At 40.2% G+C, this 20,720-nt stretch overlaps 1 protein-coding gene and 1 long non-coding RNA gene across 2 annotated transcripts in view; one reads left to right on the forward strand and one right to left on the reverse strand.

Annotated features, from left to right (window-relative positions):
* JAK1 (Janus kinase 1) overlaps positions 1-20,720 on the reverse strand; it is a 238,437-nt gene that overhangs the window by 161,050 nt on the left and 56,667 nt on the right. The window lies entirely within an intron of this gene.
* Positions 7,006-9,860, forward strand: LOC116756409. Its single transcript, XR_004350633.1, has 2 exons — positions 7,006-8,016; positions 8,248-9,860. It is a non-coding gene; the product is annotated as an uncharacterized LOC116756409 (long non-coding RNA).

The following is a 20,720-nucleotide window of genomic DNA, read 5'->3' on the forward strand; positions in this document are numbered from 1 at the left end:
TCTGCTGTAAAACAAAGTGAATCAGCTATACGTATACATATATCCCCTCCAGAAGTAAAACTTTGCTAATACAAAAAAAAAAAAGTAAGTGAAAAGAGAACCTACAGAATGGGAGAAAATATCTGCGAGTCATACATCTGATAAGGGTTTAATATCCAAAATATATAAGAACTCCTACAACTCAATAAAAGACAAACAACCCAACTTTTAAAATGCTCAACATCATTCGTCATTGGAAAATGTAACACAGAATCACAATAAGAAACGACTTCATACCTATGAAGATGACTATTAAACAAATAAACAAACAACAAACAGAAACAGAAATAACAAGTGTTGGCAAGGGTGTGGAGAAATTGGAACACTCATACACTGCTGGTAGGAATGTAAAATGGTGCAGTCCCTGTGGAAAACAGATTGGCAGTTCCTCAAGAAGTTAACCAGAATTACCAGCAATTCCACTCCTAGGATACACTTAAAAGAATTGAAAAGAGGGACTCAAAGAGGTATTGTATGCCAATGTTCACTGCAGCACTATTTACAATAGCCAATAAGGTGGAAACAATCCAAGTGTCCATCAACAGAAGAATGAACAAAATGTGGTATATACGTACAATAGAATAATATCCAGCCAGTAAAAGGAATGAAGTTCTGATACATATTACAACATGGATGAACCCTGAAATAAGCCAGACACAAAAGGACAAATACTGTAGGAAATACATAGAAACAGAAAGTAGATTAGTGTTTCTCAGGGGCTGGAGGGAGGAGTAATGGGAAGTTATTTGCTTGATGGGTACAGAGCTTGTGTTTGGGGTAATGGAAAAGTTTTAGAAATAGATAGTAGTAGTGGTAGCACAACAGTGTAAATAATTCATGCCACTAAATTGTGCACTTAAAATGGTTAAAATAGCATATTATGTATGTTAATTTCACCACAATAAAAACATACCCTAATTGAACTGGTCTTGTTTGTCAACTCTCCACCTAATTTTCCAGCATCTTCTTATCCTCCTCCTTTGAGCCCTGTGACCTAATGTTTGATGCTGCCCACTTCTCTTGCAATTGCTTGAAGCCTTTCTCCTCTGTGTTGTAAACTTGGAACCTTGGCAACAAGTTGTACACTTGGCGACAGCTGTGGAGAAGGGTGTACCAACCAGCACCAATGCTGGCCAACCATTACAGTGTTGACAAAACTGTTGCCATGGAACATAGGGCATTAGGGAAAAAAAGTTTTAAATAATATGAATACAAAAGTATGTATGTATTGTAAAAATGTATGTACAAAAAGTACATTGAATAAAAGTTCTAGAAAACACACGTAAACCATATTTGATAGCTTTAGAAACTTGTCCAGGGAGATGAGCTTCCTTAGGGATCACCTTCCTCAATCGTTCAGGGAACAAAGCATCTTGACCTCCTGAAGCTGACTGTCCCCCAAGTATTAGGCCACAAAGACTGGGTCTGTTTAAAAGATGCTGATCCTCAATACATCTAGTCATCACCACACATGGTTACAATTTTTTTCTTGTGATGAGAACTTTTAAGATCTACTCTCTTAGCAACTTTCAAATATATAATACAGTATTGTTCACTATAGTCACTGTGCTGTACATAGGAAGTTTTATAAAATAATCTCATAAAAACAAAATCAAAACAAAACAAAAAAAGATGCTGATCCTTTAATGTCCTCTGTACTTATATTCTCTCTTGTTTTCCTAAACTTGGCAAAATGTTTGATTGATGGCTTGGCCTTTTCATAATTATCTCAAAGCATTTTTTTGAGGGTCAGAACTTTCTTTTATAAAGTGAGACCATGTACACAATAGATCCCCCCTCTCTCTGTTCTAGCCCATAGGTCTGCCTGCATTTTGAGGGAGAGTAGAGTGTAAAGTGGAGAGTAAAGTGGAGAGTAGGTTTAAATAAGAGAAGGTAAGAGAGGCACCCAGCACAGTGCCCGACACAGAGTATTCATCCTCTTGATGAGTTACCTAATTTGGTACCTAATTTGCTACCAAGCAGTTATGAACACCCACAGGCCTCCTCCATGAAAGTTTCCCCAGTGAACAGCCATGATGATTTCTCCTTTCACTACATTCCTAAAATACTTCATGAAAACACAATTCATGCTGTAGCTATTTTATGTGTACACAGATCTTGATCAAATAAACTCTAAGTCCTTGGGGAGCCGTGGCAATATTGTGCACTCTTGCCACCCTCAGAACCTGATAAAGCCACACATGTAATTTAACACTTGTTAAATTGAATGGCTGAGAAGCAATTTGGAGCCCTGGAAAAAGCAATGGACTTGGTGCCATGAGTCTTAGGTTCAAATCCTCTTTTCACGTGTGCAAGCCTTGTGACGTTGAACAAGAAACTTCAAGGCAAACTGATAGTCAAGTTTCTAAATTGAAATAGTAGCTAAGCCCAACTGCAGTGGACTGAATGTTTGTGTCTCCCCCAAATTCATACATTGAAATTCTAACCTTCAATATGATGGTATTAGGAGGTGGGGCCTTTGGGAGGGAATTAGGTCATGAGGGTGGAGCCCTTGGGAATGGGTTTAGTGCCCTTGTAAAAGGGACCCCAAAGAACTCTCTCGTCCTCATTCCACCACTGGAGGAGACAATGAGATGGTAGTCCGCAACCAGGAAGAAGGTTCTTATCAGAACCTGACCATGTTGACACCTTGACCTCAGACACCTCCAGAACTGTGAGAAATAAATTTCTATTGTTTATAAGCCACTCAGTCTTTGGTACTTAGTTATAGCCACCTGAACTAAGACACTAACCTACTTTCAGTACAGAATTGCGGAGACTCAAGTGTGATACCATGCATGTGAAAGTGCTTGGTAATTTCTAAATTGTTTTCTTTATTCTAGGGTGGAACTAAAAAGGGGCAGAAGTTGGGGGAACCTGCTGGGCATTGATCATTTACAATCAGGCCATTGTCCCAACCAATTAATCAGTTACACCTAAAGTTAAAGCTATTTGCAACCTACTGAAAGGATGAGGAGATGGACAGATTTTTAATGGTAAACTCTTAGGTACACAAAAGCTTATACTCAAAACTCCCATTAGCAATAATGGGAGTTATGCCTGCCAGGCCCACTGAGAGTTGAATGTGATCCATAATCCATCTTACTTAACATCCTCAGTTTCCCTATAGCCCCTTCAAACAATCAGATGCCAGTGAAATGCCATAAGTGGAACTAACAGCATTGATTTCGGAGAACACTGACAGTCTATTTCAATGGAGCTTTCCAACCTGAGAAGCCTATAGATATTTTGAAATCTTGATGTGCCTGTGCACATTTATTTTTGTTTACTAAAGGAGAAAGGCAGTCCTTTAATGTTGAGAAGGTACTAGAAGGGGATAATATATATAAATACATCAGCCAAAATATTTCCCCCAATAGTTGAATTTTTCCTTTTCTCCTTATTATATAAAAACTGATTACATTTGTTGAGCCTTTTATAAATTATAAAATCTTTCATATTGTCTGGTTTATGAGAAATGAGCAAACCAAAAGAAATTTTAGAATTTTACTGATCACAAAAGCACGAACATAATTCCTCTCCTATTCTTAGCCCACATTCATTCAGTTATCAACTCCTTTCACTTCTTCCTTTAAATATCTGGTATCTGCCCCTTTCCTTCTAGTGCCGTCACGCCCTCACTCTGGCTCTTTTAATGCAGGCCCAGACTGAGGTAGTGACTTCCTAGATGGTCTTCCTTCTTTAAAACTCACGATACTTCAATCCATCTTGCACATTCTACTTTGCATAGAATGTAAAACCTTGAGGGCAGGGACTATGCCCTATATTTCCTTATATTGTAGATTTAATGATCATATTTCCTGAACAGAAAAATCTAGACACATGATCTGGCAAATATATTTATAGAGAAAAAGAAGGAGAAATCTAAAATTGGACTTTTCTCTCCAAATCTGTGGCTATTGTATCTAATAGATGTATTCCAACAAAATGCATCCTGCATCATATATATACAATACACATGGGTCAACCTGTTGAGAACAGAGATTGTAAACTGGTAGACCAAAGCTCACATATGACCCATGGTAACTGTTTTGTCCAGCACTTAAAAATATAAATTTGAACTGACTGTCAACACTTAAAAATTGCTGATTTCATGTGAAAAATCAAGTTACTCTTGAGAAATCTAGAGATCTGAGGAGACTGGACTTTTAGAAATCAGCTCAAGCTAAAGTCCACCCAAGATGGGGAAATCTAATAAAGCTGGAAAACCCAAAGGGGGCTACATTTCCAGTATAAGGATAAACAGAATAAAACCTGCTGCACAGACAGGGACAAGGAAACTTGCCTGTCTGGACCTTGGCATGTGGGAAAAATATATACAGCCAAGTACCAAGGAGAATATGGTTATAAATTATCAAAAGATAAATACACATACATATATTTTGACATGTGTATCTTTTGATAATTTACATCCACAAACTGATAATCCCACACATATTTTTGTAGTCCAGGTCACCCTACTTTTGTAGTTAAAAACAGGTAGAGGTACTAATTTGGTCCTGGGTTAAGTAGTGACCCCGGGCAACTATAAGAATAAACACAAATGATCTCTGAATGAATGTAACTTCAATCTATATTTTGAAGAATTCCTACAGACAAAATCCAAAGAGTACGAGTTCAGAGTCAAAATCCATAAAACACACAAGTAAATGAGGCACAGAGAGTAAAAGGCAGCAGCAACAGATAACACAAATCAGACCTGCAAAATCCTCAGCTATAGAATGTCAAGACACAGAATATAAAATAAGAAGGCTTAATATTAATTCACTCGACAAAAATTTTTTGAATACCTTCTATTTTCCATGTAATGTTCTAAGCTCTAAGGACAAAGCAGCCAACAAAATAAATACCCTGGCTCTCAAGAAGATAACATTTTAGGAGAGGAAGACAAACAAATAACTTAATAAAATATGTCGTATGGCAAGTGGTGAAAAAAGAAAAAAACTAGGAGAGATATGGAGTACTACAGTAGAGACTGTCCTTAAGAGCCACATGGGGATTAGCTCTGGGTGTGAGGGATGACTTGAGAGTCCTGGGCTTCTTGTGCAACTGACATTAACAGGTGACAGAGGCATAATGAGATTATAATGGTTTCAGGGCAGGCAGTGGTAAGGAACCCCACTGTGAGTATGGTGGCTGTGGAGGGAGAATTCTCTTCACAAAAGCATATAGAGTGCTAGGCCTCTCTCTTTGCTCTTGACAATGCTTATGTGAGGGTAAGGGAAGAAATGTCCTTATCTGAAGCACAGGTTACTACAGGCATCCCTTTTGCTTCCTGCTGATGGAGGTATAGAAGTCAGGGGAGAGACTGACGTTGTTTCAAGAAAATAAAGCCAACAGAAATGAGCAAGAAACTATATAGAATTGTCCAATAAAACTTCTAGGAATGAAAAAATGACAGAAATTTAAAACTCAAGTTCAAAGGGAGATTTGACGAAGCTGAAGAATTAGCAAACTGGAAATCAGATCCTAAAAAATTATCCAAATGCAGATACAAAATATGAAAGAGAGAGTGCCAGACTTGGGCAATAGAATTAGAAGGTCTAGGGGAATTACCCTGGTGGTCCAGTGGTTACGACTCTGCGCTTTCACTGCCCGAGGGCCCCGGTTCAATCCCTGGTCAGGGAACTAAGATCCCACAAGCTGCGGGATCTTAAATAAAAGAAGGTCTAATACACATGTAACCAGATTCCCTAAGGAGATAGCAAAAATGAGGGAAAGGAAATATTCAGAGAAATAATAGCTGAGAACTTTCCTGAATTGTTGAAAGTTACCTACCTGGTCACGGCAGGCACTTGAGTTTTTGTCTATAAGTAAGTTTTTCTTAAACCACCATCTATGCAGCATGTTTTTAGACTTGGATTTGTTTTTCTGATAGGAAACTGAAGTAATGTCTGGGCATGCACCAGTATTAAAGCCACTCTCTTCAAGGTAGAGAAGAGAAATTTTCTCATGATCCAACTTACTAATTATAACTACAGCCCGCCCTTAAGTGTGATGGATACAGTAGTAACTACCAATGAGTTTGGTTGATTCTCTGCAGTCTTTAACATTCTTTTGGGAGATTTCCTTTGCAAATTTTTCTATCTTTTGTTTTCCCTCCCCAGGAATGATTTGGGGGACCCATTGAAGACAGTGCCCATCAATGGGTTAAGTGGTGGAATCCAATTTTATCATGACCTTAGATGCACCATAAATCCCTTTCTGTTTGAGAATAAGGTCCAAACATTTTAGCATGACACAGAGGCTATTTCTTTGTCTTCTGTCCTGCTCTCCTTCCCAGGTCGGCTCTTAATATACACACACCAGACAACTCACAATTTCCCCAAATATATGAAAACATACCACCAGCCTATTAGGCCACCATGCTTTTGTACAGGAAATTCCCCCTTGACCTCATTGTGCCTCCCATCCCTTTTCAATGCTCCCCACTAACCTCCTCTCACCTAAAATGTGCTGGTCTCAAGAAAGTCTACTGGTCTTTCATGATCCTCTTCAAACTGGGCATCTGGCTACCCAAAGCTTTCTCTGACAACATCTATGGTACTTTATGCTTCAGAGGGTTCATCTCTTTATCCAGGCATGTACTGGGTGCTCAATAAACTCTTGGTGAACAAATGGTATAGAAAGTCCAGGAAAACACTGGGGGGAAAAGTCAAGCTGAAAAGGTCTCTGTAGGGCAATCTTTATCCCTGGTCTCAGAAATACCACTTGTAGGAAATTTACCTCTGTAAATAATTGAGAATGGACTTGAAGATTTAGCTACAAGGCTCATTCTTCATTGCTGTTTCAATAGCAAAATCCTGGGCACAATTTTAAGTCCTTCAATTGGGCTTTGGCTAAATGAATGTACAATGGCATACTAAATATTTTAAAACAAGTATGGAAAATATTTAGTGGCATGTCATGATATTTTATTCAAGGAAAAGAGGTGGTTCGAGGAAAAAAGCAGTGTGTTCAGTCTGATTACATATAATGCTATACATCAAATTGTTAACAGTTTTCTGGGCGTGGGATTCCAATTCTTTTTCTTCTTTCGGATTCTGAAAAAAAAAATCTAACTTTTCCACAATGAGTACTAATTATTTTTATGATTTTTAAAAAGGAGAGTTTTGTTTTTAAAGGACCTTTCATGGTCCTACTACTTCCCTTTGGAGCTCCAACTCTACTAAGAGGCCATTCATATTCTCAACATTCCATGGTACCCAAGGGAAAGGCCGTCCAGATATTTTAGGCTTATTTCAGAAAATGGACCCTTGGAAGGGAAAAGCAGCTGCTCCAGTCAGTAGTGATTTTGAAACCCAAGCAAACAGAGTGGACGATTCCCAAGATTTTATGATGTTAGAAAACTTCCATTAGCGTGTTTCACTTTTCAAGATAAACTCCCCTGAAAATTCTGTGCTGATATTGAAATGATTTGCCATGGAAGGACTCTATCCCATCCAGGATAGAATCCTAAAGCTAGCATATTCCTTTTTACTTTAATCTACTTTTGCTTGGACATTCCACAGCTGGAAATACACACACACACACACACACACACACGGACTTCTAACTCCCCGAGTTACCAAAAGGGGCACCACCACCCGCCCCCCGGGCCAGCAAAGAGGCCCAGGCGGGGTGGGGGGTCCCCCTCTCCAGGGGTCGGGCAGGCTGTGAGCCCCATCACTCGACTTCCTCCTCTAGCCTTCCGGAAGGTTCCCGCCCACTTCACTGCCATCGGTCACCAAGGAAGTCACGTTCTGAAGCTTTTGGAGGAAAAGTGGGGGTGGGGGGGTGAAATGAAAAGAGCCTTTGTAGGGGCCAAGAGACAGAGCCCCCTAGCTTGGTGTCTGTCACTAATTAAATGGCGATGGGGTTAAGTGATCTTCCGTTGCGTGGATTATATCTCTCATCTGTCAGAAAAGGAAGGGGTTGACCTAGAATGACTGCGTCCCCTCTTCAGTGTTGAGGAGGGTGAGTGCCCCGATGTCCCCGGGAGCGCTGCAAAAGGAAGGAAAAATTAACATGTGCTGAATTAACGTGTAAAATACCGTTTTATTTAATCCTCCAGCAATCCCACATGATAGGTGTCCCGGATCCCAGTGTACAGTTTGAAAATAGAGGCACAAGGGCTGAGAAATGCTTTCCAACCGTTTCAACTTCATGGTATACACGGAAAACTTTTGTTTTGTTTTCTTTTTACAGCACAGTTGGGCTAATGTGTGAGCACCAACCAGAAGCAAACTGTTCCCGTCACCCCAGGAAGAGGAGCTCCAGTTCTGTTTACCTGTCCCACCTGTTACCTGTTCGCGGCTCACTGGAATGAAAGCCATGAAGCGGCTGATCCAAGAGAAGTAGGATATATCTGAGTCAAGACAGCCCTGGATTTGAGTCGCAGCTCTGCCTTGTTCGACTTCAAGAAAGTAACTTTATTTTTTTGAGCTTGTTTCCCCACCTCTTTAAGTGAAGCTAACGACAGTATGCACATCACAAAGATAGTGACGTGAGTAATGAGTGGGACCAAACGTTCATCACCGAGCCTGCACCCAGGGACCGCTCAGAGGTTTAACCCTTTCAGCGCGGCTCAAGTCCTCGCTCCTTGCGGGACAACCGGCGCGGGGCTCAGCGGAGCGCGGCGCGGCTAAGGCTGCGCGGGGGCGGGAAGGCGGCGCCCGCGGCCGGGGGAGGTTCCAGGTTTCCGCGCAGACTTCTGCGTACCCCGCCGGCTGCGTCACCATCCGAAAGGGCAGCCGGGCCGGCGAGGGCGGGAGCGAGGCGCCGCTGGAAGTCCCGGTGCTCTTACCGAAAGCGCGAGCGCGGAGTTCCCATTCGCGATCGATGCGGCTTGGCTGCGTCCCCCCCTGCATCCCCCCCGCGTCGCCTTGGGGCGCCGTTCCACCTCGTGCTCCGGCTCCCCACAGAGTCCCGGGACGCGGGCGGCGGCTGACCCAGCGCGAGAGAGGGACGGCGCCCACGCGCTTCTCAGTCCTCGGCCCCTACGGCGAAGCGAGGCGTTCTTGGCCCGGGTTGGGGGCCACCCGGAGCCCAGCTGGCCTGACCGCGCCGTAGTGCCTCGCAGTTCCCTAGTGGGGGCGGGAGTTGGCACTGCGGAAGCCTTCCCCACTTGTTTCCACCCCCGGACGCCCGCCCGACTCGCCGCATTGCACAATTCCTGCCGTGGAATTGCCGCGTGACTCGGACAGAGCCCAAAAAATATTTCCCAGGTTACCCCGGCCGAAAAAGGAGCGGTTGGGTGTCCCGCCCTGACCTCCGGGCGCCCTTTCAATTGCATTTTTTCGGGTGACTGGGTTGCCGTTTAAAATGCAGAGGTTGCCGTTTACAAAGAAAGAAAAAGTCACTAACCGGCGGGAGCACGCGCTCTCGGTTGACGCCGGGTGAAGGCAATTGACACTTCCCCATGATATTTTCAGACAGGAAAAGTGTTTCGATCTCTGGGGGAGAATTCAGGAGCTGGTTTTAAGGCAGGACGGGGAGTGATGCTGAAAAGGAGTTGGAGACAATCTTGAGCTTTCCAAGAATCACAGTGTTAATTAGTGCCGGTGGCGCATCGTAGGTCCTGAATAAATTAGAGAATGAATGAATATTTGGAGGAGGGATTTAAATGGTTGTCTGTAAACCAATGCTTTCATTTTGCAGATGACGAAATCTAGAGGTTAAGTGATTTGCCCAAGGTCATCTACCAATTAGTGGTGGAAAGCAGGAAAAGAAACTGTCTCAATGTTTCAACTCCAATGCTTGTAATTATGAGATGGGTGTATTTTTCCTTCTTTATGAAAATTAAATGCCTTCTGCCGTAATATCTGCAAAGTCTTACTCCAGGCCCTCTTACTCCAGCCATCTAAAACAAAACAAAACGAAACAAAACAACAATCTCCAAATTCAATACATACATGCAAAAGGTTAAATGTGACAATGCCAAAGGCATATGTGAGAGACATTTTTGTCTTATTCCCATAAGCTAAGAGCACTTCTTAATCACACAAAATATGCCAACAAACATACAAACAAACAAACAAAACAGTGCTTCTGGGACTTCCCTGGTGGCACAGTGGTTAAGATTCTGTGCTCCCAATGCAGGGGGCCCTGGGTTCCATCCCTGGTCAGGGAACTAGATCCCACATGCATGCTGCAACTGAGTTCACATGCCACACCTAAGGAGCCGGCGAGCCACAACTAAGACCAGGCGCAACCAGATAAATAAATAAACAGTACTTCTCCAAGATGGTGTGGAAGACACCAGGTTTCCACTAACCTTACTTTTCTAAGTACAGTGTTTTGGTGTTTCGAATGGGAAGTGCTAGACCCATGAGTGACCATCGTTGTTGCTCTGAGATTGGTCAGTTGGTTTACTCAGGCTTGGAATAGATTTGTTGCTCATCTTTCAAAGTAGACAAGCTGCAATCTGTGAGAACACAAGGGACTTCAATGACAGTCTTGCAGATGGCTGGACAGCTTGTTGTCTTTGAAGTTTCAAGGCTGACCAAGTATACCAAATGTCTAATTTAGGGACCAGAATTGCCCAACAAGTAGATGTGAAGATCAAAGGAATCAAAACTATAAGTGGCAATCATGAGTAAAACTTGATTCTTTTGTGGGTTGTCAAAAATGGTTTCCACAATGATGATTATGATTTCCTTATGGTAATACAATTTGAGTGCAAATTCTTATCCAAGAAAATGCTGGGTTTTCCAGTGATGGACACAACAGCAGATCAAACTATGAAATGCCTCATTTTTTAGGTCAGCCAGATACACCCTGAAATGGGGTAAACTTCTGTAACTTTGCTCTTTTATCTACCCTTCTCTACATCTGATATCTTGAAGTTAGGAACAAATACAAATTGCTAGAAAAATGTGAAATTCTAGACTGCTAGGTAAAATATATTAATTCTGGTTTGATAATCCTACACAATGTTCATGAAATCAAAGCATTATCTCCTAACATTCTAATAAGCCATTCTATTCTTCAGTAATAAAAATGTTGAACCTTAAAAAATCATCTCCTATATTTTTCCCATATAGCAATTCCTGATTTGCCATTTTACCAGACTATCAAACCTGAACTCTAGAAACACAAATTGTTGGCCCCTATTATTGCCCTGCTTTGCTGCTTGAGAAAAGATATCTGATCAAACAAAAAAAAACATCTTTTCCAAGTCAGATCTTACCAATAACAACTTTGGATGCAAATGATAGTTTTTAATATATTATGTATTTCTTTCAATACCATTACACAGCTGGTGTTGAATTTTTTTGCAAAGAAAATATCTCAGAACAATTTCAATTGTTATCAACATTAATTAGTTTAACTATAAGATGATATTTATCAGTTATGGTACAGCATTTTGGAATTGGTTGGGTCATTAGAGAAAATGCAATTATATTCCACCTTTTTACAGATGAGAAACTGAAGGCTACTGAAATTAAGCAATATATGGAGTTCCTGACAGTCAAAAACAGAACTGAGGATTCTGATTTGCCATGTGTTTTAGAAAATCATCACCATAGCCTTCATTTCATAAGTGTGTGGTTCATACCATGTGTAAGGCATGGTGCTTAAAACTGCGGATATGAAAAGGTATAAGAAGCTCTCAAAGATTTTTTTTTTTTTTTCTTGCGGTACGCGGGCCTCTCACTGTTGTGGCCTCTCCCGTTGCGGAGCACAGGCTCCGGACGCGCAGGCTCAGCGGCCATGGCTCACGGGCCCAGCCGCTCCGCGGCACGTGGGATCTTCCCGGACCGGGGCATGAACCCGCGTCCCCTGCATCGGCAGGCGGACTCTCAACCACTGCGCCACCAGGGAAGCCCTCAAAGATGTTTTATAATCTAATTGGTGAGCTAGGCCAATGCTTCTCAAACTTTAATGTTCATAGGAATCACACAGGGGTCTTGCCAAAATGCAGATTCTGATTCACTGGTTCTGGAATGGGGCCTGAGATTGTTTTGCCACTGATATGCCCCAAGGAGATGCCAATTCTGCTGGTTCACAGACCACACTTTGAGTAGTGAAGTGTAGGAAATATAAATAGAAAGATAATTAACAGTCTAGTAACCTGAAATTTTTGTAACACAAAATGATAAAAGCTTCTTAGCATCGGAAAATGGATGTTACAAAACTCATGCTGGTTACTTCTAGGAATGTCCCTCAGACACTCAGAGCATATTTACTGTTACAAAATAATAATCTACTTTTGTCTCTGAGAGCAAAACATACTAGAAATAACATAAATAGTGGGGCAAAGAGAAAGAAAGGAAAAAAGTGATGGCAAGAAATAACATCAAAGGAAGAGAGAGAAACAACATAAATTTTTTCAAAAGAATTTAAAACCACCACAGCCAACTATCAGTACTTCTTGAGAATATCAATGAAAATGTGGTGCTGTACAATGGATATGAAGTCAGGAAGTCTTGATGAAAGTTCTGGTCTGCCATTTAGTGGCTATATAATCTTTAGATTTATATGTAAGTTGTTTAGCTTCATTTTCCCTATCAGAAAAAAGAAAAAAAAAGAGATAAATGCTTCCAATCCCCCTGGACGGAATAATTAAATGCATTAAATAAGATGATAATGCACTTGACACAGAACTTCAGAAGAATGTACAAACTTCAAAATGCATTTTAGGGCTTCCCTGGTGGCGCAGTGGTTGAGAGTCTGACTGCGGATGCAGGGGACACGGATTCGTGCCCCGGTCTGGAAGGATCCCACATGCCGCGGCATGGCTGGGCCCGTGAGCCATGGCCGCTGAGCCTGCGCGTCCGGAGCCTGTGCTCCGCAACGGGAGAGGCCACAACAGTGAGAGGTCCGCGTACCGAAAAAAAATAAATAAATAAAATGCATTTTAGGTTTAGAAAATGTCAGCAATCTTATTAAAACCACTGCAGTGACAAATAGTTCTAATCTTACACAAACTATTTGAGAGAACAGAAAAAGCAGGTACCCTCTGTGACTAATTTTATGAGGCTGTTATAACCTAGGTATTATAACCTAGTAAGGACAATGCATACAAAAAAAGGAAAATAAAAGGCCCATATCCCTCATTAGCATAACTACTAAAATGCATGACTAAGTTTGGTTTTTCTCAGAAGTGGAGGTTGACTGAACATTAGAAAATCATTAACGTAATTAATGATATGGACACATTAAAGGAGAAAATCATATGATAATCTCAATTTCAGAAGAAAAAAGTCTACAGCAAATATTATGCGTAATGGTGAAATGCTGAACGTATTCTATCTGAGAGCAGAAACCATATAGGATTGCCTGATATAACCCATCCTATTGAACATTATATTGGAGGTCCTAGCTGTTTTTTTATTTTTCCAGCCATTCTTTTTGTTGTACCTTGGCCTTAAAGGTAGGGGGAAAAGATACACACACACACACTAATTGGAAAGGACAAAAGTGTCATTATTTGCAAATGATTTGATTGTATATGTACAAAATCTAAAAGAACCTGTAGATAAATTACAAGAATTCATAAGAGATGTTAGTAAGATTGCAAGATACAAAATCAATAATACCATAGTAGACAGAATGATGCCCCCTACCCCCGCAAAGATGTCTAGATATTAATCCCTGAAATTTGTGAATATATTGCCTTACATGGCAAAAGTGACTTTGCAGATATGATTAATTTAGGGATTTGAGATGGGCAGATCATCCTGGATTATTTGAATGTAATCACAAGTGTACTTAAAAGTACAGAAAAGGCAAGGTAATGTACTATAAGGAGTACATTACTTCCCTGGTGGCACAGTGGTTGGGAATCTGCCTGCCAATGCAAGGGACACGGGTTCATGCCCTGGTCCGGGATGATCCCACATGCCACACAGCAACTAAGCCCGTGCGCCACAACTACTGAGCCTGCACTCTAGAGACCATGAGCCACAACTACTGAGCCCGAGTGCCACAACTACTGAAGCCTGCATGCCTAGAGCCCATGCTCTGCAATAAGAGAAGCCACTGCAATGAGAAGCCCATGCACTGCAACGAAGAGTAGCCCCCGCTCGCCGCAACTAGAGAAAGTCCTCGCGCAGCAACGAAGACCCAACACAGACAAAAATAAATAAGTTAATTAATTAATTAAAAAAAAAGAAGAAGAACTTGACCTGCTGTTGCTGGCTTTGAAGATGCAAAAAGGGGGCCACAAGCTAAGGCATGTAAGTGGCTCTAAAAACTGGAAAGGGGGACTTCCCTGGTGACACAGTAGCTAAGAACCTGCCTGCCTGTTTGAAGAACCCGAGTTCGATCCCTGATCCCAGAAGATCCCACATGGCGGAGGGTGACTGGGCCCATGCACCACAACTACTGAGCCTGCGCTCTAGAGCCCACGAGCCACAACTACTGAGCCCACGGACCACAACTACTGAAGCTCACGTGCCTAGAGCTGGTGCTCCGCAACAAGAGAAGCCACCGCAATAAGAAGCCAGCACGCCGCAACCAAGGGTAGCCCCCACTCTCTGCAGCTAGAGAATGCCTGTGAGCAGCAACGAAGACCCAACACAGCAAAAAAAAAAAAAAAAAAAAAAAACAAAAACCATAAAGGGCAAGGAATAGATTCTCCCCTAGAGCCTCCAGAAATGAACACAGTCTTTCTAACACCTTGATTTTAGCCCAGTGAGACCCATTTCTGTCCTCTAAACTACAGAAATGCAAGATATTAAACTTCTGTTGTTTTATGCCACTAAGTTTGTGGCAATTTTTTACAGGAGCCTTAGAAAATAATACAATTATAAAATCATTGATTTCTAAATACCAGCTCATAAATGAAAATTAAGAAGATAATACCTATGACATTTGTGGTAGCATCCAAATTTATTTTAAAAATCCAGGAATAAATCTAACAAAATATATGCAAGAAAATTATAAAACTTTATTGAATGTTGTTAAAGAGAACGTAAGTAAATGGAGATATACTATGTTCATGGATTGGAAGACTTAACATTTAAGGATGTGAATTCTCCCAAATTGATCTATAGATTCAATTGCAATTCCAATCAAAATCCCAATAGACAATTTTTCGGTGAAACTTGACAACTTGATTCTAAAATTTATATGTAAGTGCAAAAGGCCAAAAATAGCCAAGACACTCTTGATGAAGAAGAATAAGATAGAGGACTTGCTACCAGATATTAAAATTTATAAAGTCATAATAATTAAGATAGTAAGACGTTGGTCCAAGGATAGAAGAATACATCAATGAATTTGTAGAGAGAGCCCAGATCTAAATTAATATGGACAAAGAGGCACTACAGAATAAAGGAGAAATGACAGACCTTTCAGTAAATGGTGCTGGAATGTTTCGGTATTCATTACAAAAATGAAATTGGACACTTACTTCATACCATACAAAATAATAATTTCTAGGTGAATTAAACATCTACTGTAAAAGGCAAAACTATAAACATTAAAAATATATATATAGGAGAAAATATTCATGACCCTATGGTAGGGAAAGTTTTCTTAAGACATAACACATAAACCATAAGAGAAAAGATTGGTAAATTGGACTGTATTAAAATTGAGAACACTTATCCATCAAAAGACTTCATAAAATACCTACCATCAACTGGCAGAAGAAACATTTGCAACACATTTAAGTGATAAAAGAGTGGCATAAAAATCAAAACTACAATGAGGTACCACCTCACACCAGTCAGAATGGCCATTATTAAAACGTCTACAAATAACAAATGCTGGAGAGGGTGTGGAGAAAAGGGAACCCTGCTACACTGTTGGTGGGAATGTAAGTTAGTGTAGCCACTATGGAAAACAGTATGGAGGTTCCTCAAAAAAACTAAAAATGGAGATGCCATATGATCCAGCCATCCCACTCCTGGGCATATATCTGGACAAAACTATAATTCAAAAGGATACATGCATCCCTATATTCCTAGCAGCACTATTTACAATAGCCAAGACATGGAAACAACCTAAATGTCCATCGACAGATGAATGGATAAAGAAGATGTGGTACACATATACAATGGAATATTACTCAGCCATTAAAAGGGTTGAAATAATGCCATTTGCAGCAACATGGATGCAACTAGATAACATCATACTAAGCAAAGTAAGTCAGAAAGAGAAAGACAAATGCCATATGATATCACATATGTGGAATCTAAAATATGACACAAATGAACTTATCTATGAAACAGAAACAGACTCACAGACATAGAGAACAGACTTGTGGCTCCCAAGGAGGAGGGGTTGCGGGAGGGATGGAGTAGGGGTTTGGGGCGAGCAGATGCAACCTATTACATACAGAATGAATAAACAGTAAGGTCCTACTGTATAGCACAGGGAACTATATTCAATATCGTGTGGTAAACCATAATGGAAAAGGCTATGAAAAAGAATGTATATATGCATAACTGAATCACTTTGCTGTACAGCAGAAATTAACCCAACATTGTAAATCAACTATACTTCAATTAAAAAAAGGAACAAAAAGAAGAACATAAAAAATATACGAAGTATACTTATGAATTAGTAACAAACAGACAAACACAAAATAGAAGAATGGGCAAAAGACTATCAAACAGATACTTCATGAAAGGGGAAACTCAAATAGCCACTAAACACATGAAAAGATGTGCAACCTGATAAGTAAGGAGGAAAATGCAAAGTAAAACCACATTGAAGGGACTTCCCTGGTGGTGCAGTGGTTAAGAATCTGTTTGCCAATGCAGGGGACACGGGTCCAAGCCCTGGTCTGGGAAGATCCCACATGCCACAGAGCAATTAAACCTGTGTGCCACAACTACTGAGCCTGTGATCTAGAGCCTGTGCTCCAGAGCCTGTGATCCGCAACAAGAGAAGCCACCGCAATGAGAAGCCCACGCACAGCAACGAAGAGTAGCCCCGGCTCTCTGCAACTACAGAAAGCCCACGCACAGCAACGAAGACTGAACGCAGCCAAAAAAAATACATAAAATAAATAAATTAAAAAAAAACAAAACCACATTGAAATATTTTTACATACCCACCAGACTGATAAAAAATAAGTTTGACCATTCCAAATGAGATGCTGTGGAACAATGGGAACTCTTATTCACTGCAGATAAGAGCATAAATTTGTACAAGCACTTTGAAAAAGAGTTTTGCATTACCTCATAAGACTGAATATGTACAATCCTATGATGCTACAATTCTGCTCCCAGTTATTTACCCTAGTCTAGAAACTCCGGCACTAGGAAACATGTGCATGCGTGTTTATAGCAGCATTGTTCATAATGATAAAAAACTGGAAGCAATCTAAATATCCACTAGGGTAGAATATATAATTATTATTGTATATTTATAAAAGGAACTACCATACAGCGATGAAAACAATGAGCTAACAGCTACGCACATCGACACTGATAACACAAACACAATGTGCAAGCCCCAGAAGAAAACATACAATATGATTTTATTTATACTAAGCTCAAAACAGATAAAACTAAATACTACTTTATTTAGGGATGCACAAAGGAAACTAAAGAAAACCAAGGGAATGATTATCCTAAAAATCAGGACTTTGGTATTACCCCAGTGATGTAGGGAGGGAGAAGCAATTGAAGAGGCCTATAAGGGGAGTTTTCTTCCACAAGGTCAAAGCTCTTTTCCTTTTTTAATTTAATTAATTTATTTATCTTGGTTGTGCTGGGTCTTTGTTGCGGCAGGCGGGCTCCTTAGTTGCGGCTCACCGGCTTCTTTAGTTGCGGCACATGTGCTCCTTGGTTGCGGCCAGTGGGCTCCTTAGTTGTGCCATACAAACTTTTAGTTGCATCATGCATGTGGGATCTAGTTCCCTGACCAGGGATTGAACCTGCGTACCCTGCACTGGAAGCCAGATGCTTAACCACTTCGCCACCAGGGAAGTCTCTCAAAGCTCTTTTCTTAACCTGGGGAAGGTTAGACAGAATGCTCACTTTATTTTATTCTTCAGAATGTACATTTACGTCTTATACATTCTCATATGAGTATGATTAATTTTTAAAAAAATACTCAATTAAAAATAAAACAAATTTTAAAAATCACACTGGAAATTCTGTAGGTGGAAACAAGGGGCTTAGCTCTAAACCAAAACAAACAAAATAAGATCATCATAAGTTTAACAGTAAATATTATTTACAAACTCTCTTGATTGGACACCAGCTATACTCATTTTAGGACACCCCACAACTAAATATTTCACCAACCTTGATATGCATACTAACACAGAGGTAAACAATGAGTATGGGCTTTCTAGCAAGAGAGATACATAAACAGATATATCTGTCTGAAATATTTCAGACAGACTGGAATATTTTACAGTATAGCATCTGAATTTGAAAATATCTTTAGGTCTAGGTGGTTTGCTTTATAGCTTTTCTTTAATTAAAACAGTTTCCATTTTGAAAGAGAGACTCATATCTGATATCATATTTTCCTTTTCAAAGAGGGGGCTTCTTTTATTCTGTTTTAGTAGCAGGTGCTCATTATGTCAGTTGAACATGTAGACTTACTGAACTATGCCTGTGTATAAAATGTTTGATCTTTATAATCTTTACATTGAATCATCCAGAAATGATGAAATAGTAATGCACTCAATTTAATAAGCTAGGTAATTTTTGTCATCTGCCTTAAAAAGATGCATCCAAGATGATTAAAAGTTTAAAAAAGGAAAGATATTGACTTTTATCGTCCTTACCTAGAATTCTTCTTTGCACAGTAATGTTAGATACTCATGATTTTGAAACAAATTGGCCAAAATAACTGGTGTAAGTTCCAAGTGAGTGGACCTAACGGCCAATGCCTACAGGTTCAGGCTAGAGCTAAGGTGGTCAAGGAATTCCTCTGATATCAGAGTAACTGGGGCTCAATCTTGAAGGAAGATACAATGGGACCCATGTTTATGAATATAAATAGGGAAAAACCAGCTCTTGCAAGCCCAGTATCTAGCAGAATCCAAGGCAGGAATGTAACTTGGTCCCTGAAAGGACGATCCAGGTACCATCTTGGGAAAATACCCAGACTCTGTCTCTCATCTCCTCTCTGTAGGTCTGTCTCATTCTTTTGTCTCTGCCAGCCAACTGTGGCTGCACTTCTGGCCCTCATGGATCAGATAACCATCCCATAGCTCCATAGTGACCCAAGTCTGGCTGCCTGGAGAGAGTCACCCTCACTTTTGGCCCCAATTCCAAGTTCCCACAGGAGAGACTATGATTCGTACAACTTGGGGCTGGTGCCAACTCCCAGTCCAAAGAATTGTGATCAGGGAAGGAAACCAGGAAGCCACCCCTATGGGATGGACAGATCACCCAATGGTCACCCACAGCTGTACAGGTTCAATGAGTGTAACAGTTCTTAATCAAAAATGTTTATATTCATGAAGTCTTTGAAGGTTAGGAAGTCTGTTTAAAAGTTTATACTTATTATACAACTGTTTATAATAGTAAAAAGTTGGAAACAACATGGATGTCCATTAACAGAAGAATGGTTAGAGAATTGATGGTATATCTATCCTATAAAATTTAACATAGTCATTAAAAAGAATGATATAAAACTATAGTCACAAACATAAAAAGATCTATTAAATTATTAACAGTAAAATTATTAACAGAAAAAAGCAAGTAAAGTACCAGATATGTATGATTCCATTTATATTAAACTATTTTTAAAATACATAGCTTTTAAATAGAAAATTCTGAAAGAACGTTCATGAAACTGTTAAAGTGGTTTCCTCTAGGGAAGGAAGTGGGACTGATGAGCGGGTAAGGGTGGAGGTGAAGAGTGACATTCACATTTTACTACATATTGTATGCTTAAAAAGAAACAAAGTAGAAATATATCATTACAAATTAAATCTTTTTTAAAAAGTTAATTTCACTTTCAGTTAGATAGGCATAAGGATATATACCTATCTCAGAAATTAGAATAATAATTCCCTTCATTTCTGAAGCAGCCTGCAGTTTACAACCGTGGTAACTAAATCTTGCTATGTTCCAGGCACCTTTTAAGACTTTTCCAAACGTTAACTTATTTAATGCTCACAAGGATCTTATGAATTGAGTACTGTTACTCTCCCACCTTACTGATGAGGAAACTGAGGCACAGAGAAGATGAGTTAGTGGCCCATGGTCAACTGGCCAGTAAGTGGCAGAGCTGGGATTTGAATGTAGACCTTCTGGCTCTTGAATCTCAGCTCTTGATCACTTTGCTAAACTATACTTACACAAAAGCATTTTCACATGTATTGACTCATGCGCCCCCAAGCACCTATTGTCCCCCATGTCACATGGGAGAAAACTAGGACTCACAGCTCAGTGTACAGTAATTGCTCGTTTTCAGGTTCACATATCCACTAGACTTTCAGCTCCATTATGTAAGAAAAATATCTCTGTTTTGTTGTTGATTTTTACACTCTGCACATAGGAAGTGGGAAATAAATGATTTTAATGTTTCGGTGGTTTACAACATCCACACATTCTTTGTCACTACCTTTAAGAGGTGGAGCCTAATTCCCCTTTCCTTGGGTATGAGCTGGACTTAGTCACTCATTTCCAATGACTAGAATAAAGCAATGGCAGTGGTGACCAGAGACTAAGACATAACAGGCATGATGACTTCCTGCTCTCTCTCTCTGATTACTTGCTCTGAGGGAAGCCAGTTGCCATGTCATGAGGAAA

The sequence above is a fragment of the Phocoena sinus genome, chromosome 1, assembly GCF_008692025.1.
Source record: "Phocoena sinus isolate mPhoSin1 chromosome 1, mPhoSin1.pri, whole genome shotgun sequence".
Lineage (NCBI taxonomy): Eukaryota > Metazoa > Chordata > Mammalia > Artiodactyla > Phocoenidae > Phocoena > Phocoena sinus.